Source organism: Nematolebias whitei, chromosome 2 (genome assembly GCF_014905685.2).
Source record: "Nematolebias whitei isolate Nwh7 chromosome 2, NemWhi1, whole genome shotgun sequence".
NCBI classification, from domain to species: domain Eukaryota; kingdom Metazoa; phylum Chordata; class Actinopteri; order Cyprinodontiformes; family Rivulidae; genus Nematolebias; species Nematolebias whitei.
The window spans coordinates 29,404,246-29,427,337 of record NC_056499.1 but is presented as its reverse complement, the minus strand read 5'-3'; the positions used below and the strand labels follow the sequence as shown (position 1 = coordinate 29,427,337).

Sequence of the window (23,092 nt, the reverse complement as noted above, 5' to 3'; positions counted from 1 at the left end):
AACTACAACGCATCCATTTATCTATCGTTTGACGACAGTAATTTATATATTTAAACGCTATTAATAGGGGCATATTATACATTTTTGAAGAACTTAATTTATTTAACTCCGGTCTTTTCTTCCACTTCAACCCAGCTGTCGTTTATCGGAACGCGGCGCGCGCTCACAGGAAGTGCTTTTATTTTGTACCTCTCCCCTCCATCTTCACTGTGTTCGCTTGATTTGCTGCTGAAGCGTCGAGGAGGAAGTCGGAGGCTCGAAGTGCGGAGAGAAGCTTCGGACCGGCGGCTGACCATCCCACGATGTTCATTAGACGGGATGTGAACGAGAAACTGTCGGAGGAGGCTTCGAGCAGCCCAGCGAGGTACATTTAACTCGTTTTTACTTTTGTATTAAAACCGCGTCAAGTTGAAACAAAGTGGTGGTCGGGAGGTGGGGGTGGGCCAGGTGAGCCCTCCGTCCTGTTTCACCTGCTCACCGGGGCTCCTAGTTTCTAACCTGGACACAAATAAATCACAGAAACTCTCTTCTTTTCTCGCCTTTCACTTGTTTGTCGACTTAAACTTTATAAGTCAGTTTTAAGCAGGTTTCAGTTGAGACTTGGTGGACAGGGTCAAGTAGTTTACACCTTTTTTTATTCTCCCTAAACCGATTTAAAGAGCAGCCGCCATAATCACAGCTGTAACACAACATCAAGTAAACAACTGGAGAAATGGTACGTGTGACCTACATGGATTGAATTGTGTTGTCCAGGTTTGTCTTCTTGGTATATTCAGGCTCATGTTGTGGACTGTGTATATATTAAATGTTAATGCATTTATTTAATTGTTGCACACTATCTGCAGTCAACCTCAGCAGGAACCACAAGCTTTCAAACTTTCAGGAAATCGCTTCTTCTCTTGTTGTGACACGACGGGGCAGGATGCTGTTTCTCTCCAGCTGAGAGGAACAAGACAGACATTCATCAGGTTTTAAACAGCTGCTGCAGGGTTTACACTTACTTGGTTGTGCGCTGCACGTATTTAAAGTACAAATACAGTAAAAGTATTCTGACCAGTAACTTTATTTTGTGGCCTGCTCGACATTTGGGCCTTGTAAGGTGTGTACATGTATGAATGTTGATTCTGCGTACTTTGCGCTCTAGTAGTAACCATTCCAAATCTTCCAGCTCATTCACTTACTTACGTTTACTTTATATTTTATCTACAAACATGTTCTCGATAGAAAGATGTTGATATAGCTTCAATTCGCTTCAACCTTTTTGCCCCGCTCCCCTCAGGCAGAAGGTTGCAGAGCATTAACTACTAGACTGAGGAACAGCTTCTACCCTGAGACTGTTTGACTCATGAATCCCTAACCAGGATTATAACTGTGGAAAAAAAAATCACTGTATTGCCACTTTGATTGGTGAAATGTGCTGCTGATTATCCATGCTGCTGATTTATTTCATGCTTCTGTGTTCATTCGTACCCATCTGCTCCCACAGACTCGTGTTCGTGCTGCTGTTCAGCGTTTTGTTTTGCACCATTAGTGTTTAGCGTATTCTTAGTTTATATCTTAGATCCTTATTACTGTTTCTTTTAACAATTTATATTTTTGTTCTTGTTGGATGTAACTGGGATCCTGTGTACACAATTTTGTTCCACCTCATGTACCACATGTGGTGCGAATGACAATAAAACCAACTTGAACTTGAATTGACTCAAAACCAACGAATTCTGTGAAATTTGCTTCATGTACTTGCTCTGTTTTGTCTTCTGCTACTTTTAGTTATGAGCTATCATATAGCTAGCCTTCTGCTATTTTTAGTTTTTATCACTTTTTCAGATTTTACCTATCATTTTGCTTCTTTAGCATTCTGCTACTTCCAGCTAGCCTTTTGCTACTTTTGGCTAAGCACGTGCTGCTTTTAGCCAGTGTAATACTTGTATTTTTAGATATCCTTTTGATGTTTTTAGCTTCTACCTCCCTTTTTACTTCTTTTAGCTTGTTGTTTGCCACTTTTAGGTTTGGCCTCCATTAGCTTCTCTTTTGCTAATGTTTAATTAATGATTAATTAATGTAGCTAATGTTTCTTTGTTTTTATTGCTAATGTTTTATGACATTTATCTTTCAGCTAACCTTTCTTAAATTTATCTTTTGGCTAGCTGCTTTTAGCTAACATGGAACTTCTAGCTTTTAGGTAGCCTTTTGCTACTTTTATCTTCCAGCTAACATTTTGTTGCTTTTTGCTTGTCTTTGCTACTTTTTGCTTTAGGCATCTGCTCTTATTAGCATTTAGTTTTTGTTTTGCCCCTTTTAGCTAGTGTGTTTTTTTTGTTAGCCTTTTACAAATTTTGGCTTTTAGCTATGGTTTTGCTTTCTTTTAGTTTCGAGTCAGTGTTCAGCTTCTCAGTTTCAGATTTTTAAGTAAATTTCAGAAGTCTTTCAGCTCTGTGTTTTAAGTTTCTGTCGTTCTAAAATGTTATCCGTTGATATTTGTGCTCTGTGAGACGTTTCATAAAGTCGCTGCAGTTAGTTTTTATCATTTGGGATGAGAGCAGAACTTGTGTAGTTGCACACACTTGTCCTAGAAGTGCATGTGTGTGCCTGCTCTGTTCGCTGTAACAACAAGCCTCAGGATGCATTACTGTGGAATTTCATGTGTCAGACTGCCTTACCTGAATTTACTTGCAGCACAGCATGACTAATAAATGTTTTATCTGTGATGTCATCTTGATTTGTGGCCACAGATGTGTGAAAATAATTATTTTGACATTATTGTGGAACAACCAATAACCGAGCATGTAGCTGTCTGCAACTACAAAAAACGTTAACTCAGTCAGTTTTAAAGACATTTAGTGAAGATGTGGCACAGAAGTAGCGGAGATGTTTTGTTACTAGCATCCTCTTACAATGGCACAATCTTCCATCTTTTTTATTTATTTATTGTACTTTAATAATCCCCACTGGGGAAATTAATTCACTTACTTTTCCCCATTGCACATGTGAGCACACACGTGAAGTAGTGGGCTTCCATCTAAGACACCTGGGGAGCAGCTGGGGGGTTAAGGGCCTTGCTCATGGGCCCAGAGTGGGTTAAATGAGGGTGGAGGCAGGTGTGGGTGTTTCACCTTTTCCACCCATATTTTTTTTTTTTTGATGTTGTTGGTCCGGGGAGTTGACCGACGACCCTCCGATCACAGGCCCACCCTCTAACCTCTGCGCCACCACTTCACTTTTACAAGTATTCTTAAAAGTGCACCTGTTTTAAAGGCAGAACATATTCCCTGTGCACAAATAATTCATTACTGAAGAGCTTATAGCTTGAAAACTTGTCAAGTGAAGGATAAAGAAAGTTGTTTCAGGCCTGCAAAACTACACAGAAAAAGGATTTCTTGTACGTTTTTTTATGCAGTCATGCAACAAGACAATTTACTCTGGAGGCTTGTCACTAACTCACAATTTAATGACGACATAGAAACTTTTAATTAGATATATGGGCAATACTAACTTGGAGCTTTATGCTTCAGTGGAAACACACCGACCTGATTGAGATCACAGTTTGATTTATTTTTTTATTTTTTTCAGCAACAAATCTCTGCAAGCATCGGCAACTTCTGACATGTTGGCTGTTAATCAGCAAGATTAAAGCAAAGCTCCACTCTGTTCTTATATTGGAAACTAAAGAACACACACACACACACACCCACACACACACACACACACACACACACACACACACACACACACACACACACACTGTATTAACTATCTGCCTAACTGATTGCTACAATAAATCAATAAACGGATCATAACAGATTATAAACACTCCCATGAGTCTTTGCTTCATCTTGGATGCAAATGCTCATAGTGGTTGAAGTGATGATTTTTTTTAGCTGTTTGCAGCGGCTGCCTATGGTGCAATGCTAACGCTAGCATGTGCATGAACAAAAGCAAATAATAGAGATTTATTTTGATGGTTCCATGTTTATTTTTATTTTTTGGTCCTCCTTTACTTTGAAGTCTAAACCAAACAATTATCAGTTTCTACAAAACGTAGTGTTTCTGTTCAGTTCAGTCACTGGTGCTAATGTTTATCCATTGTTGTGCTCTTCTATCCTATTTGCTCTTAGATTTTCAACAATCAACGAAATCTGTTTATTTTTGCATTTCAGACCGAACCGGTTCTGGTGTTCAGCTAAAACATGATTGCTCCACCAACATCATTAAACTTCTTGTCATGTTTGTTTTCAAACCCTTGACCTCTGTTGGTTTTACATTGATCTTGGAGGCCAGATCTAAGAAAACCAGATAAGAGGCTCATGTTTGGCTGGTGCGAGGCCGAGGCCGCCTGCAGCATGCATGGACGACCTCCTCGGTTCCTTGAACTGGTCTGGCTTTGCTCCACTACCTTCACTCTGATTTGGATTGTGCAGAAACAAATGGTACTAATCAATATATTTAACACAGCCAGCTATCTTTCTTTGATCAGTTGAGTCTGAGGCTGGTTTCAGAAGGTTTATTGTCTCTCCTGCCAGAGTGAATGTCCTGAATTCACTGCCTGCTCAGCTGTGAGGCTGCCTGAGTGTTACTGTTTCATTGCACACAGCTTTCTGTTTATGGGCACTAGACTGCTACTAAATGTTTTACTCTGAACACACAGTATTTGATAATCATAATGGTCACATCTCTGGGCCAGAGCTGTGCTCAGTGTGGTCATTTCATGCTCCCATAATGCTCTATGTGTCTGGAATGCTTTAAAAGTGGGCGGGTAGTGTTTTTAGGACCATTCAGAGTTAATGATTGATGTAAATGATCCTTGATTGAAGACTCCAAAGGACAATGTTGCAGTGTAATGGCTAGACCAAGATGTTTGGTGCAAATAAGTGCACTGAAATGCAAAACTGATTTAAAAACTAAAGTCTTCCTTTGCTTCTCAAGTGCAATAATGAACCATTGTTGTTTAAGATATTTTTGCCTGTTTGCCTATTTCTGTTGACTACCTGTTGATTTTAGTTTTTAATGCTGGTATGTGTTAATGTACAGCACTTTGGCCAACAGTGATGTTTTAAAGTGCTTTTATAAATAAAGTTGTATTGGATTATTGTATTATATTTACCCTTACTGGACCCATAACTGTAATTATGAAGCTTTCATACCATAGCTGGCTGCTCATTTCACATATTGTCACTCAAACCGTTTGATTCCAGCCCACTGTCATAGCACCAGGAGTCTTTATACAAACCGGATTCCAAAAAAGTTGGGACACTAAACAAATTGTGAATAAAAACTGATTGCAATGATGTGGAGGTGCCAACATCCATCCATCCATCCATCCATTATCTTTACCCGTTTATTCCATTTTGGGTCACGGGGGTCGCTGGTGCCCATGTCCAGCAATCACTGTGCGAGGGGCGGGGTACACCCTGGACGGGTCGCAAGTCCATCACAGGGCCACATAGAGACAAACGAGACAAACAAACATTCGAGGTGCCAACATCTAATATTTTATTCACAATAGAACACAAATCACAGATCAAAAGTTTAAACTGAGAGAATGTATCATTTTAAGGGAAAAATCTGTTTCCAAATTTCATGGCGTCAACAAATCCCAAAAAAGTTGGGACAAGTCCATTTTTACCACTGTGTGTCATCCCCCCTTCTTCTTACAACACTCAACAGACGTCTGGGGACAGAGGAGACCAGTTTCTCAAGTTTAGAAATAGGAATGCTCTCCCATTCATGTCTAATACAGGCCTCTAACTGTTCAATCGTCTTGGGCCTTCTTTGTCGCACCTTCCTCTTTATGATGCGCCAAATGTTCTCTATAGGTGAAAGATCTGGACTGCAGGCTGGCCATTTCAGTACCCGGATCCTTCTCCTACGTAGCCTTAATGTTGTGATTGCTGCAGAATGTGGTCTGGCATTATCGTGTTGAAAAATGCAGGGTCTTTCCTGAAAGAGATGACGTCTAGATGGGAGCATATGTTGTTCTAGAACCTGAACATAGTTCTCTGCATTAATGGTGCCTTTCCAGACATGCAAGCTGCCCATGCCACAAGCGCTCATGCAACCCCATACCATCAGTGATGCAGGCTTCTGAACGGAGCGTTGATAACAACTTGGGCTATCCTTGTCCTCTCTAGTCCAGATGACATGGCGTCCCAGTGTTCCATAAAGAACTTCAAATCGTGACTCATCTGACCACAGAACAGTCTTCCATTTTGCCACACTCCATTTTAAATGACCCCTGGCCCAGTGCAAACGTCTGAGCTTGTGGAGCTTGCTTAGAAATGGCTTCCTCTTTGCACTGTAGAGTTTCAGCTGGCAACGGCGGATGGCACGGTAGATTGTGTTCACTGACAATGCTTTCTGGAAGTATTCCTGAGCACATTCTGTTATTTCCTTGACAGTGGCATTCCTGTTTGAGGTGCAGTGACGTTTAAGGGCCCGGAGATCACAAGCATCCAGTAGAGTTTTACGGCCTTGACCTTTACGCACAGCAATTGTTCCAGATTCTCTGAATCTTTTGATGATGTTATGCACGTTTGATGATGATAACTTAAAAGTCTTTGCTATTTTATGCTGGGTAACACCATTCTGGTATTGTCGCACTATCTTTCTGCGCAACAATGGTGGAATTGGTGATCCTCTTACCATCTTGGCTTCTAAGAGACACTGACACTCTGAGAAGCTCTTTTTATACCCAATCATGTTGTCAATTGACCTAATTAGTGTTAATTGGTCTTCCAGCTGTTCGTTATATGCTCAATTTCCTTTTTCCAGCCACTTATTGCTACTTGTCCCAACTTTTTTGGGATTTGTTGACACTGTGAAATTTTGAATCAACATATTTTTCCTTTAAAATGTTACATTTACTCAGATTAAACTTTTGATCTGTCATCTGTGTTATATTACGAATAAAATATTAACATTTGCCATCTCCACATCATTGCATTCAGTTCTTATTCACAATTTGTTTAGTGTCCCAACTTTTTTGGAATCCAGTTTGTATTTTTGCTTTTTACTTTAGCTGTAAAGTGGTCAGAATGAGTTAAAGTTGCAATAAATTCACCAGAAATAATGCAACATTAACTTCTCTATTTACACTGCACTGAGTGCTGATAAGATTACGTCACTAGGCAGCGATTAAATCTCTCATCTTCACTGCCAACTTACTGCTCAGTTATATTATCAGAAACAGACTAAAAAACTTTAAACCAAACTAGCTGCTTACTGCAGAAGCTCATGTGTAGCTGTTCACTTATGATCTAACTAACATAAGCAAGTTTTAAAACTGGTCTTTCACTACAGAGAGTTGTGCAAAATGGCAGTAATAAGATGTTTAAATTAGTTAGACTTTTTAATGTACACTGGTGTGGGTGAGGTGTCGGGTATTTGTACACAATTTGAAAGATGTTTTTTTTTGTCAAAAAAAGCTGTACAGGTTAAAGTTGTCAAAAACATGGAATTACTGTAAGTTGTGGGTTAGCTTCAAACACGGACAGCTTTGTTTGTGGTTAATGTGCAGGAATCAAATTAGGGGGAGGAAAGTATGGGTGTTGTCTACAAAAAAACAAATAGATTCAACATCCCACAATAAACAGCATGAAATGCAAAGACAGATCATGCACAGACCAGAAAACAGAGCCGGAAAGGGACTGCAGCAGATTAACAGATAAGGTAATCTGCTTTCATTTTTTTTGCACTAGTTTGCTGCATGTTTTGTCAACATCAACAAACACGTATCAGAAGAATCTCAAGTGTTGAATTTAGGAACTACATTTTCAGCATAGAGTACATGCAGGACCTCAGCCGTGACGATTGGCTCACTCCAAGTCGATTCAGTGTTTGAGAAAAATTTTTGAGTAGAATGCAGATGAAACCTCTGAGACAGTCTAAGAATGTTCTGTCACTCCCAGACTTACAGAACAGAGCTTCAGTTCTATTTCGTATAGGCTTCGCCCTTTAAGGCTGTCGCTTAATGGGTTTATCCCGTTATGCGAAGCATCACACTGAAAAAATTTAGTCCGCGCCCACCTGCTGTGTGGGCCCCACCCGATCCGTATAAGTTACATTAAGAGCGGGTAATCGGCTCCCATTTTTCTTCAGCAAGCTAACAACACTGACCTTTAACAAGATGTCCAGCTCCAACACCATCCACTTGTGTCCATCCTGCAAGACCGGTTACTTGCTTAGCTTTGACCGGCACGACACCTGCGAGGGATGCCTGGGTCCCCGCCACGTCACCCGCGCTTCCTCCTGCCGCCTCTGTGACGATCTTCCACTGGAGGAAAGGCAGAGGAGAGCAGCCTTGTTTAAGGCTAACGTCGAGGACTGCCTGTCCGTGGCGGGAGACTGTTCGCTGGACGACGCAATGGACTTCTTTGACGCCGGCTCTCGGAGTGAATCGGATGGTTCCTCTGGGACTGGTGACGCTAGCAGCAGCCCTGATGCTCGCTCCCTCCCGGGAAGCGCAGTGTTGGAACGAGGGGGGCCGAGCGGATGCTCGACCCCTCTGGGCTTTCCCGCCTCAACGGCCACATCGCTCCCTGCCGTCGGCGCACTCCTTTTGGAGTTGCCCGACATTATCCGGGAAGCTGCTGACATGAAGGGACTTTCTGCTGACATGAAGGGACTTTCCGTTACCTTACCCCCCCTTGGAACGAGGGACGCGGGCAGCCTTCACCCACCGCGTCTCAGTGCTCGGCCGCTCACGGCAGCATAAGCGTGAGACAGCTGAACGAACCCAGTGACGTGTCTCACCTCCAGCGAGAGCGGCGCGTGTCCCTCCAGAGAAAACGTGTGCTCCCGCGGGGCTCGCAGCCTTCACTCCAACAGCACGGCGTAGATGAAGTCACGCTCTCCGCCTCTCAGCGTTCGCACAGCGACGTCGAACGTGCGGCCCCACGACATCATCAGCTGTCACACGCTTCGCCTCAGCACACACCTGCCCACCTGCACATGAAGGTTGGTCCGTGGTCCGAACGCAGCGCACGGGCACGTTCAGAGCCCTTTCGAGGAAGCCTCGCCTTGGGTCACGCGGAAAATATTCCTGTGACGCATGACGGCGGTCGGGGCGGCGGACTGGATGACATCCGTACAAAACATGACGCATCACTTAAACGCACGTCCACTCCACGAACGTTACGCGGAGTGGCTGAAAACATGCTCGCCAGACAGATGGATGGCCAGGGTGTTATGCAAAGGTTACACTTTGCAGTTTGCAATCCGACCCCCTCCGTTCGGAGGAGTTTTAGAGACAGTCCTGTCATCACCAGACCAAATCTCATCCCTAAATGCAGAAGTCCAAGAGCTTCTGATAAAAGGAGTAATCTCCAGGGTTCCCAACGGAGAGGAAAACACAGGGTTTTACTCGCGTTACTTTCTGGTTCCCAAACGGACCGGAGGGATGAGACCGATTTTAGATCTGTCAGTTTTCAACAAGGCGATCATGGACAGACCGTTTCACATGTTGACAACCAGACAGCTGTTGGCCAACATCCAGAGAAACGACTGGTTTGTTTCCGTCGACCTAAAAGATGCTTATTTTCACATACCGATCATCCCAAAACACAGAAAATTCCTGCATTTCTTCTTTCAGGGAATGAAGTATCAGTACAACAGGCTGCCGTTCGGGTATTCCCTCGCGCCTCGTACGTTCTCAAAGTGTGTGGAGACAGCCCTGCATTCGTTACACAGAGCAGGGATGAGAGTTTTGTTTTACCTGGACAACCTGCTGCTGCTGTCACGCTCCAGACAGGAAGCAGTGATGCAGGCTCAGGTGTTGACATCACACCTGTTAAATCTGGGCTTCGCCATAAATTGGAAGAAAAGCTCGATTTTCCTGGCCCAGACAATTGTTTATCTGGGAGTGGAGTTAAATTTAACCACCATGAAGGCTTGTTTATCACAAACGAGAATCGACACTTTAAAAGACCAGCTCCGTCTCGTAAGACCTGGCAGAATGGTAACAGCCGTCTCCATCATGAAGCTGTTAGGAACGATGTCATCAGCTCACACAGTGGTCCCGCTGGGTTTATTACACATATGACGCCTCTAGAGGTGGTTTGCGCGTCTGCGTGTGGACCCAGTAAAACAAAAGAGACGGATTATCACTGTTCCTCCTTCCGTGAGAGCAGACCTCCGACACTGGGGAAACACCCTGGTTCTGTCGGATTGAGTCCCCGTCAGCAGACCCACGTCACACGTGTCAGTCTTCATGGACGCATCGCTGTCAGGCTGTGGGGGGACATGCCTATCTCAAGCAGTACGGGCGCTGTGGCCCCATCACACATCTGCCCACATAAATGTTTTGGAGTGTCGCACGGTGCTGAACGTGATTCAACACTTTGCTCCCGTGCTACAGAATCAACACGTGTTGATTCACACAGACAACAAGGTGACTGTTGCGTACATAAACCGGCAGGGGGGTGTACGCTCAGCCCAGATGTTACACATTGCGCGATAGCTACTGTGTTGGGCTCACCAAAACCTGCTCTCCATCAGAGCAGTTTATATACCCGGTGTTCTGAACAAAGGGGCAGATGTGATGTCCAGGGGCGGTCCACGTCACGGGGACTGGACTCTCCACCCGGACCTGATGACTCAGACGTGGCAGAAATTTGGCAAAGCAGCTGTGGACCTGTTTGCGACACGAGAGAACGCCCAGTGTCAACTATGGTTTTCTCTGAGCCCGCGAGACAAACCACCACTGGGGGTGGATGTGTTTGCCCACAGCCCATGGCCCAAAACGCTTCTGTACGCGTTTCCTCCACCTCCTCTGATTTTACGGTTCCTAAACCGAGTTCAGGAGGAGGGATTGACAGCTCTCCTGGTAGCCCCCGAGCGCGTGAACGCACCATGGTTCCCAGTCCTGCAATGCCTACTGTCGGGGCGCCCGTGGAAACTGCCGTGGAGGGAGGATGCTCTCCTCCAGGCAGGAGGAGCAATCAGGAGTTACCCAGAAATAGGCCAGCACCTGTGGGTCTGGCCGCTGAGCGGTTCCGCTTAGAGAGGATGGGTCTCCCACAGGATGTAGTGCGTACAATCCAGGATTCACGTGCTACATCTACCACAGCGCTGTACATATCAAAGTGGACAGCTTTTCAGCGCTGGTGTACAGAGAAAGGTGTAGAGGCCACCTCATGTCCATTAGGCGGCGTGCTGTCTTTTCTACAACAGCTGATGGACAGGAAGTTGGCATTCAGCACGATTAAAACATACGCTGCAGCCATCTCTTCCTGCCACGAAGGGTTCGGAGACAGAAAAGCTTTTAATCATCCGCTGATGAAGCGTTTTCTAAAAGGTGTACAGAGACACAGGCCTGTTTCACGCCCACTTGCTCCACAGTGGGATTTAACACTGGTCCTGCAGGTCCTGATCAAAGCTCCATTTAAGCCTCTGGATCAGGTTCCACTTAAATTCTTGTCTCTTAAAACAGCCCTGCTGCTGGCTTTAACATCCGCTAAGAGAGTGAGTGATTTATCTGCCCTCTCTGTCGCTCCGTCATGTCTCAGAATTCAGGCTGACGGTAGCTCAGCTAATTTAAGACCAAACCCAGCTTTTATGCCTAAAAACATCACGAGCGCCTTTAAATCAAGAGCAATATCGTTGGAGGGGTTTTTCCCTCCCCCCCACAGATCCGAAGAAGAAGCATCTTTCCATCTTCTCTGTCCGGTGCGGGCGTTGACGTGTTACATAGCGCGCACAGCTGTAATGCGCCAAACTCAACATTTGTTTGTGCATTATAGAGATGCATCTGCAGGTCGACCGTTATCCACCCAGCGCTTGTCACACTGGCTGTGTGAGGCCATTTCTGAAGCCTACAGAGCATCAGATTTAGAGCCTCCTGTCAGCCTCAGAGCACACTCGACCAGGTGTATCGCATCTTCGATTGCCTTGCATAATGGTATGACAATGCAGGATATTTGTACTGCGGCCGCGTGGTCAACACCCTGCTCATTCATTTGCTTTTATCTACGTGATGTGACGGCCCGTTCCATGACACATTCTGTCCTTAATACTCTAACAGAATGAATATTATTGTTTTCATGGAACTCTGTTTAAGCTCACATCTGTCTGCATGCTTCACAGTGTGAGATGTTGTTATCAGTCACAAGTTGTGTCTGTTATTTTGGTTCTATTGTCACTAATCAGTTCATGACTATTGTTACCAATCAGTTCATTTGATTAATAATCAGTTCATTTGTTATTATTAATCTGTTTATACTGTTCAGCCATGAATCAGTTGTTTCATGGCCCCCCCTCCCCACTTTTTTTCAACATCTTCCCTCCCCTTTGAAATTTTCCGGGGCGTTCATGTTTTTTCAGAACGCATAGTTACAAACATGCGTCTGTGCATGGCACACATACTGTAACTACGCAATGCGTAATTATGCACATTGGGAGCTGAGTGACGAGACGTTTTTTGGGCAAGCTTCTGCTTCATACGGTGTTTGAATGGACCCAGTGAGGCAAGGACCACATCCGCTTCGCCCTTAACCCACTAAGCGACAGCCTTAAAGGACGAAACCTATACGAAATAGAACGTTAGTTACGTACTGTAACCCCAGATTCTATGAGTATAAGCGTAGCCCTTTAAGCGTCAGGCCTCACTGGCTCCTGAATGGTTGGAAGAAAAAATAAAGCTATTTGGGAGCCGATTACCCGCTCTTAATGTAACTTATACGGATCGGGTGGGGCCCACACAGCAGGTGGGCGTGGACTAAATTTTTTCAGTGTGATGCTTCGCATAACGGGATAAACCCACTAAGCGACAGCCTTAAAGGGCTACGCCTATACTCATAGAATCTGGGGTTACAGTACGTAACCAACGTTTTCTCTCCCATTCACTGTATACGTGTCAGACTGAGAATCTGGTTCAATCTGGTACAGGAAGTCATTAACATCACTTCTTAAGTCTCATCTCTGGACTGACGTATACACGCTTCAACTCAACATGGTCACAAAGAGTCAAAGTTTACTTTAGTTGAAATACATTTTGTTGTGTGTTTATCTTTGAATGAATAGCTTCAGAGCAGAAGAGGAATAGGAGGAGTTGCAGCTTTCTGATCTGGAAGAGTGAGGAGTTACATAAAACTAGGTGGGGAGTGATTTGTTTAGTTGCCCTCTTGTTGCAAACCACTTTTCTGATTGGAACAAATTAGTACACAAGAATGTTGTGTTTAAAGAAAATCTTTCTAAAACCCTTGCAGACAAATATTCACCTTGTTCAGAAGACAGTGTTCCATCTTTCTACAAGCTCTTCAATCATTTATTCATCTACACAATCTGTGCAGTACCTATATTGTATATTTGAATGCAAGACTTTCCAGTACCCAAATGTATGCATGCTTTAAGTGTTTTGATATATTTGTTGTTTATTTTAGTATGGTTTCATGCCGAGAAAGAGCACTACAGATGCCATCTTTGCTTTGAGGATGCTGATTAAGTACAGAGAGGGTCAGAAAGAACTCCATTGTGTCTTTGTGGATTTAGAAAAGCATATGACAGGGTGCCGAGGGAGGAGGTGTGGTGTTGCCTGAGGAAATCTGGAGTTGTGGATTAGTATGTTAGACTGATACAGGACATGTATGAGGACAGCAGGACAGTGGTGAAATGTGCTGTAGGAGTGATGGATAGCTTCAGGGTGGAGATTGGAGTGCATCAAGGATTGGGTCTGAGCCCCTACGTGTTTGCTCTGGCGATGGACCGACTAACTGTGTGAATGAGAGGGAGGCAGGTGGAACAGTGAGGCTACAAGGAGCATAGGTCACAAAGGTGCAGGACTTCAAGTTCTTGGGGTCCACTGTCCAGGAAAATGGGGAATGTGGTAAAGAAGTGAAAAAGAGAGTTCAGGCAGGATGGAGTGGATGGAGAAAAGTTTCAGGAGTTGATTTGCGATAAATGGGTGTCAGCAAAGGTCAAAGGAAAAGTTTACAAGACAGTGGTGAGACCAGCTATGTTGTCTGGAGACAAAAAGACAAGAGAAAGAACTGGAAGTGGTAGAAATGAAGATGTTGAGGTTCTCTTTAGGAGTGACAAGGATGGATAAGATTAGGAATGAGATCATCAGAGGTACAGCACAGGTTGAACAACTGAGAGATAAAGTTAGACTGAGATGGTTTGGACATGTCCAGAGGAGGGACAGTGGGTATATTGGTAGAAGGATGTTAGAAATGCAGCTGCCAGAAAAAAGACAAAGAGGAGATATTTGGATGCAGTTAGAGTGGACATGGAGGTAGTTGGAGTGAGGACAGAGAGAGATGGAGGAGGATGACTCACTGTGGAGACCCCTGAAGAGGGAAAAGCCAAAAGAAGAAGAAGAAGGTAGATCAAGAAGCTCCAGCTGTGTAATGCAAACTAAATGCAAATAGCAGTAGCTAAAAATGCAATTATTCTACAAAGATTAAATCTCTGAAAAAGTTTAGATTATGAAGAACTTTTAAGAGTTTCTACAGTAACTGTAACACTTACAATAAGAAGCATAGCTGTTATTTACTACAGTTCTCTTTCACTTTATCTGAATTGTTTCAGTGCAGCGTGGAGTGCTCAATAAGACATGACTTGGCCTTAGTTATTCAAAAATGAATCCATACTAAAGATTAATGTCTGAATACCTACTTGCAATAATATTATGAACAATATTTTTCTTGGATCAACCCTGCAGAACACAAATGAAGCTGCTGTTCGTGTGAGCACAATAAAACTTTACATTGTTCATAGTCTTCATCAAAGCTCCAGACCACAAGTTTTGGACACAGATGTTAACCTGCAAAGATGCTACATTTCTATTGCAACCTGAAAACATACAAGTTGTTTTGATGTATTTCAAATGAAATCTCAAAAGGGAGGACAAATCTGTGTACTTGTGATTGTGCATTTAAAAATGTTCAAACAGAACAGTTTCTGTAAGCATGTGGCATCAGGGAGTCTTAGACAACTTCCATCATACAAAGCACAGACTGAGTAGAAGTACTGTATTTTATGATGTGTAAAACTAGTGTTTTGTACTTGACAACAAATATTAAGCATAAAACATTTGTGAGGAGCATGACAGACTTCAAGAAGAGCTGCATTCATGGAACTAGTGTTAATTTTTCCCACCGTAGTCTCAAAATATTCATCATTTAATGAGTTTACCTTTTTTATTCTTAGTCTCACATTTAAACCAGGTACTGTGGCAACTAAGTCTTTGCTAGCAACACAGGTTGGTATATGAGAGCAGCTTTAGGCTGACTGAGCCCATCATACTTGATTGCACGAGCACTGAATCATCACAGAGTTTGATGTTTCCAAACAAAACGAGTTGCCCCTTCATCAAACCAATATTGTGCAACAATTTCAACACAACTCATCTGTTGAAATACTGTCGGTTGATTATGATGATAATTATCGTCACATCATTGTATTTCTGTAACATCAACAAGTCACCAAAAAAAAAAAAAAAGATAAAAAGAGCACAGTGAGTGTTCCATGAGAAAATACAATAATTCAACAATCTAATCCTTATTTTTAGGATTCTGAATGTAGGCTGCTGATGTTAAAAATAAGCAGTTCACTCATTTACTTAAAGCCAAATAAAAATATATTATTGTTCGGCTCGTATTTAGAAAAAATAGGTTTTAAACTGCAAATAAACAGTAGTTTATCAACAGACATGCCACTGTTAACAAACTGAAAATGCATTAGCTCAATTAAATGTCATTTCAATAATTTGGGGCTGCAATCTTGTAATCCTGAGGTTGCGGGTTCAAGCCCAGGTTATGTCAGGAAGGGCATCTGGCGTAAAACAGTTGCCAAATCTTTCATGCGAGTTCGCTCACTGTGGCAACCCCTAGAGGGAGCAGTCAAAAGAAACATACTATCAAATAGGCCTGTCACTATAACAAATTTTGCAGGGCGATTAACTGTCTCAGAAAGTATTGCGATAAACAATAATATTGTTTGAAATTTGACAATTATTAGTAATTATTGTCAAATTTAGGAAGAAATGTTGGGTAATTTGTTTTGTATGCAGTACCTTTTTTGACCACTGGATGGCAGTATAAGACTGTTTGAATGAAAGGATGGATAGTGAGGGAGCGAGCATTAAGAAAATGAGAGGGAGGCCTCTTGACATCTCTTTCCTTTATTCGGTTCTCAAAATGGCAGATGCTCGTTGTGGTTTGAGCTCTTTAGCATATCATTTTTCACACAGAGCTTTTAATAAAAATATCATTAAACAAGTTCTCAGCTTCTTTTTGCAGAGTAAAATAATTTTTTATACAAAGGCACGGGTTTCAACCGTGAATTTTGAAGCTTTGACAAGACTGAGATTTTTTCCCTGAGGTCGGCCTGTTAGCTTAGCTCATAGCTTAGCTGCTGTTAATGATCCAAAAACACGATTTTGCACGGTTAAAATGGATTTTAAAGAGCAAGGGAGGGGTCAGTGAAGAGCACCAGAGTTGAGCCTTTTGTCATCCGGTGTCTTCAGAGAGAGAGAGACACGAAGAAACGATAAAGCCGATAAATGAAAATGAGGTCAATAATTTTAATTTATCGTGCGATTAACTGATTTATTGTTTATCGTGACAGGCCTACTATCAATAATTAGTTTGTAAACAACTAAGGATATCTGACCAAAATCTCATTTTGTCACATTGATTTCCATCATTTTCACAATTTTCAGGCTCCCAATGATGCGGAGTTGCTTCCTCAGTCTTCAGCTGTGGACATGTGCAACTTTTGGTGTTAAAGTCTAATAAAACAGAAACCTTTTTTCCTTTGAAGGCATTTAAAGTTAATAACTGTGTTCTCTTGTGAGAACTCTAATAATAATTATTATTTATTCCCGTATTTTCCAGACTATGCCTATACGTCGCTCGGGAGTATAGGTCGCATCAGTCGCATCAGTCAAAAAATGCCTCACGAACAGGAAAAACCATATATAAGTCACTTGGGAGTATAATTTACATTTATTTAGAAGTGTATTTCACAAAGTGCAAGAACAGACATTTAGGCTCTGTTTACACGACAACGATCCAATGAAAACAGATATTTTTTTTCCCCATTTCTATTAACACATTTACATGAAAATGTTCTAATTATAATCTCCGTTTACACAGCAATGGTGGACCTGGAAAAGGTGTAATTCCCTCACCATGCCACTAGTTGGTGCTATATTTTTTAAACTGCGCATGTGTTAAAAAATGTTCTAATGTTTCTCTCACGAGAAAACCGCCATAACAAAAGCCCAGGTGATGTCCAAGCTGAAAGTAGTCAAGGAAATCAGATTTAGTCAGAAGCACAAACAACACAAACTGGTATTCATCATTGTTAGTTTCTTCTTCTGTGGATTGTAGGGAGCCGTTATGTTTTGCATCATACTGCACATGAGCCAGGGATTCCCTGACAGAAAATATCTATTTTTTCCTATTTACACAGAACCGGGACGTTTTTGAACCATTGCACTCTGGAACCTGTTCTCTCATCAGCAATAAAAACATTAACAGATCTTAGAGTTTTTAATTCACAGGTGAAAAAATGGTTGAAACGAAACCAAATCTGTGAACACTGAGCCCCATGGGGATAGAGGATAGAGGAGCAGACATGTGTGTGAGGGAATTGTTTAATTTTAATTACATTTTAATTTTATTTTAGCTGTTTTTATATAAAAGTACAACCAAGGTCTGGGTTTGCAAAGTAGCATGTGGCTAGAAAACCTTTGTACAAAACAACGGTTGCTTCGTTTTGAACATGTAACATTGTTTATTGTGCTGTCCTTGTTCAAATAAACTTGAATGAAAAATGAAATTGTGCCCTTGTCAGAGAAAACATTGGCTATTTTCAGGTAAATGAACAGTACAAACGCAATGAAACTTTTCCATTTTCACCAGAAATCGTTTTCATGTAAACAGGGCTTTATTCTGAAATAACGATAACACGCAGAACATACCTGGGATCCTGAACAGGCTTAATTAACTAAACAAGCCAACGAGTCCGACAAGCAAATTACCAGTAAATTCACCAGTCTCATTCTACATCACTGAATCCATTGAATTCTTCATCCTCGGTGTCACTTCCGAACAACTCCGGAGGAAGATGAAGCGCAGTGTCCTCTTCTGCGGGGCTGTCATCAGACTCCGTACACATGGTTGTCAAAAGCCTAGAGGGCCCTCTCGTGGCTGCATATGGTAATGTTTACTCTTTGGTTCATGCCAGTATCAATGAACACGTCAGTCAAAAAATTGCGTCATGTATAGGGAAAACAAACGTACTAATAATTAAATCGCTTCGGACCATAAGCCACAGTACTGGCCAAACTATGATAAGAAGTGTGACTTATAGTCTGGAAAATACGGTAATTTGTATTACTTTAGGATTGCTGATGGTATACTAAATGCTCAGAGACATTTCAGTTATTTGGAATAAATGTTGAAATGTTTGCTGACCTGTTGCTTTCCTCTCTCTTTGACTTCCTTCTCCAGGCTGAAAACTTAGTTGCTCATCCACAGCCTTAAAAGTTAAAGCAAAGTCTAAACCAGTTTACAGCGGCTGCATTCTTTATGGTGACGAGTTTTATTGCAAGAACAGAGCAGGTGCTGCTGCTTTTTGTTCAGCTGGGTTTCATGAGAGAGATGGCAACTTGAACAATTACTGCCCCATCGCAGAACTGTTCTGTTTTAGAGCTCTTTATTTCCCTTTAAAATCAAGGGTTTTGTGGCAGTAACTGGATGAATGGCAGCCACTGATGTCTTTCCTGTCTGTGTCTCACAGATCAAAGCTCTTCCTTTTTTTTCACTAATAAAATCTTAAGGCAAAGTTCCAAATGGTTTATAGGAGAATGTAAAGCATTTTAAAATTAAAATACTTCCTCTTTGCTTTTACTTTTGGCTCTTGTTATTCACTATGTTCAGTTGGTTGGGTTTTAGTACATGTTGTAAAGCTCTGTGAGTTGGGTGTACAACTCTGATCTTATTTGCACAGAGAAAGCACATGGAGACTGCAGCAGGTGGAGAAGGTAGGAAGAAAAAAAACTTTGCTGGTAGACCTTCTGATAATTTGATGCAGTTGTTTATTGCAGGACTAAGTTGGTTTCTGAGCAAAATGTAATACAAACTAAAGTAAGTTAGCAGGAAGACTCTCAGCTTAGTTATTCCTCTTAAAATTATTATACAAACCGGATTCCAAAAAAGTTGGGACACTAAACAAATTGTGAATAAAAACTGAATGCAATGATGTGGAGGTGCAAACATCTAATATTTTATTCAGAATAGAACACTAATCACAGATCAAAAGTTTAAACTGAGAGAATGTATCATTTTAAGGGAAAAATCTGTTGTTTCCAAATTTCATGGCGTCAACAAATCCCTAAAAAGTTGGGACAAGTCCATTTTTACCACTGTGTGTCATCCCCCCTTCTTCTTACAACACTCAACAGACGTCTGGGGACAGAGGAGACCAGTTTCTCAAGTTTAGAAATAGGAATGCTCTCCCATTCATGTCTAATACAGGCCTCTAACTGTTCAATCGTCTTGGGCCTTCTTTGTCGCACCTTCCTCTTTATGATGTGCCAAATGTTCTCTATAGGTGAAAGATCTGGACTGCAGGCTGGCCATTTCAGTACCCGGATCCTTCTCCTACGTAGCCATGATGTTGTGATTGCTGCAGAATGTGGTCTGGCATTATCGTGTTGAAAAATGCAGGGTCTTCCCTGAAAGAGATGACGTCTAGATGGGAGCATATGTTCTAGAACCTGAACATAGTTCTCTGCATTAATGGTGCCTTTCCAGACATGCAAGCTGCCCATGCCACAAGCGCTTATGCAACCCCATACCATCAGTGATGCAGGCTTCTGAACAGAGCGTTGATAACAACTTGGGCTGTCCTTGTCCTCTCTGGTCCGGATGACATGGCGTCCCAGTGTTCCTTAAAGAACTTCAAATCGTGACTCATCTGACCACAGAACAGTCTTCCATTTTGCCACATTTCATTTTAAATGACCCCTGGCCCAGTGCAAATGTCTGAGCTTGTGGAGCTTGCTTAGAAATGGCTTCCTCTTTGCACTGTAGAGTTTCAGCTGGCAACGGCAGATGGCACGGTGGATTGTGTTCACTGACAATGCTTTCTGGAAGTATTCCTGAGCCCATTCTGTTATTTCCTTGACAGTGGCATTCCTGTTTGAGGTGCAGTGACGTTTAAGGGCCCGGAGATCATGAGCATCCAGTAGAGTTTTACGGCCTTGACCCTTACGCACAGCGATTGTTCCAGATTCTCTGAATCTTTTGATGATGTTATTCACAGTTGATGATGATAACTTAAAAGTCTTTGTTATTTTACGCTGGGTAACACCATTCTGGTATTGCTGCACTATCTTTCTGATACAATGGTGGAATTGGTGATCCTCTTACCATCTTGGCTTCTGAGAGACACTGACACTCTGAGAAGCTCTTTTTATACCCAATCATGTTGTCAATTGACCTAATTAGTGTTAATTGGTCTTCCAGCTGTTCGTTATTTGCTCAATTTACTTTATCCAGCCACTTATTGCTACTTGTTCCAACTTTTTTGGGATTTGTTGACACTGTGAAATTTTGAATCAACATATTTTTCCTTTAAAATGTTACATTTACTCAGATTAAACTTTTGATCTGTCATCTATGTTATATTACGAATAAAATATTGACATTTGCCATCTACACATCATTGCATTCAGTTTTTATTCACAATTTGTTTAGTGTCCCAACTTTTTTGGAATCCGGTTTGTAATAAAATTTCAATTTGTTACACCATTTTCTTATTTTTACACATTTTACACAACACAGTTAGCTTCAGAAATGTTATTTAAAAAAAGTTAAGTCTGGTCCTCTGGACTTTCGAAAAACAAAACAAACAAACAAAAAATTGAAACGTTTCGTCTTTCATCCAAAAGACTTCTTCAGTCTGAGGTGCTGTATTCAGCTCAGTCTTATAAATAGCACCTTCTTGTAGTGGATCAACCAGTTTGCTGCTGACAGCTGAAACCAGCTGCTCACATGATCAAGGAGGACCATCAGCCTAACCATGGATGACCATACTTAACTTTTTTAGATTTTTCTACCTGGATTATTGAGCATGCATCAGGATATTCAGAAATGTTATATTTGGTACATTTAAACTCTAGAGGAAGTCTGTACAGTTCGCTCTAACAAATATAAATTCTGATCATTCTTTACAGTTTTCCAGGCAAAATGAATAAGATTTTTTCTTCTTTCTGCTGCCTTTCATTTTAAATCTTTTGTATCTTTTTTTATATTGTTATGGAATTGTTTTGTACTTTTTTAAAATGAAAAAACTTTATACCATACCATTATACCATACCATACCATACCATACCATACCAATAAACAGGGAAAAAACATTGAAATCAGTAAATTGTGTTGCCAATTTATGCCCTCAAAACATCATCAGTTCTTCCAGTTGTGTGCACTAGTTCTCAGATGATGAAGGAAGTTTGCACGTGTTGTTCTGAACGTCTTGAAGAGCTAACCGCAGACCAGTGAATGTAGTCTGACTCAGATCTTTGAGTAATTTCAGACACAGTAATGTAATTTAGTGCATTTTTTAGTTTATATCTTAAGATCCTTAGTACAGTTTCTTTTACAATTTATATTTTTGCTGTTGTTAGATGTAACTGGGACCCTGTGTACACAATTTCGCTCCACCACATGTACCACATGTGATGCGAATGACAATAAAGAAACTCTGACTCTGACTCTGACTAAAGGTCGGAGCTCACTGCGGATCAAACCAAGACTCCCCATGACAGTCATTGGATGGCTCTCCCTCCCTTCAGTGAACTTCTGCTTCAGCCAGATTTTTTACATTTTTCATTTATCAGTCCAGAGTATCTGCTGACAACTTTCTGCACCTTGTTTTATATCATTTTTTGTTTACTTGTTGTCTTTTTGTTTTGTTTTCATGTCAGTGGATTGGCTTTTGTTGCTGCAGTGATTTTCCTGTCAGACTTCTTCAGACAGTGGGGGATGTACCTGCATCTTACAGGTTTTACCATTTTTGATTTGTACAGTTTCTGATTTAGAAAAGAAGCATGAGTCTTTTCCCTGCAGCACCGTTTCTTTTGCTGACTGCTGTCTGCAGTCCTCATTGTTGCCTGTTTCTTTTTACGTTTTCTAAAGAGCTCGAGGGCACGTGTTCTAACCCCAGTGTGTTTTGAAATCTTTGCCATGAAGTAACCTTGATGATGTAGTTTAACTACCTTGGGTTTTGTTGTTCTGCTCAGTTTACCTCGATGTTTGACCTGAGGCAGGAAAATGTCTTCTGCAACCTGACCATAGTGCTGACGTTTGGCTGTTCCTCACTCAGGTTTTCATTTTCTTCACAACCCTCTTACTGGCTTTGTTCTAACCTAAGAGGAAAATATGCAGGGTTTGAATTGACCATTGGCTCCTCTACCCACTTCCTTCCACTTCCCACACCTTCAGAAAAGCCCCTTAAGTTATAGCCCACCTTATGGTGGCTGATGGGTGCAAAACAACTGCAAACAGTGAAAACACCAGCAAACTTGCTCCACAAAACGTAAATGCTCCAGACCACTAGGGGCAGCCGACCAAAGAACAAATCATAAAAGAAACTTGGAGGAAGAAAGACGTTTGCCAACCGCAAATAAATATCCATCCATCCATCCATCCATTATCTTTACCCGTTTGTTCCATTTTGGGTCACGGGGGTCGCTGTTGCCCATGTCCAGCAATCACTGTGCGAGGGGCGGGGTACACCCTGGACGGGTTGCAAGTCCATCGCAGGGCCGCAAATAAATATCACAAGATATATTTCTTTCTCCAAGTTTCTTTTAAGATTTGTTCTTTGTTCGACTGCCCCTAGTGGTCTGGAGCACTTCTGTTTTGTGGAGCGAGTTTGCAGTTGTTTTCACTGTTTGCAACGTTTGCATTTGTTTTTGTGTTTGCATGTATTTTTTTGGTGTTTGCATTTGATTATTTTGTGTTTGCATTTGTTTTTTGTTTTTTTGTGTTTGCATGTGGTTTTCTGTGTTTGCATTTGATTTTTTTGTGTTTGCATTTGTTTTGTTTTTTTTGTGTTTGCATGTGGTTTTCTGTGTTTGCATTTG

The 23,092-nt window shown here is 41.8% G+C and overlaps 1 protein-coding gene across 1 annotated transcript in view; it reads left to right on the top strand.

The window, feature by feature from the left end:
• Positions 1-212: 212 nt before the first annotated feature.
• mctp2b (multiple C2 domains, transmembrane 2b) overlaps positions 213-23,092 on the top strand; it is a gene marked incomplete in the record, with an annotated part of 67,352 nt that continues 44,472 nt past the window's right edge. The window contains 1 exon segment of the mRNA XM_037697617.1: positions 213-364.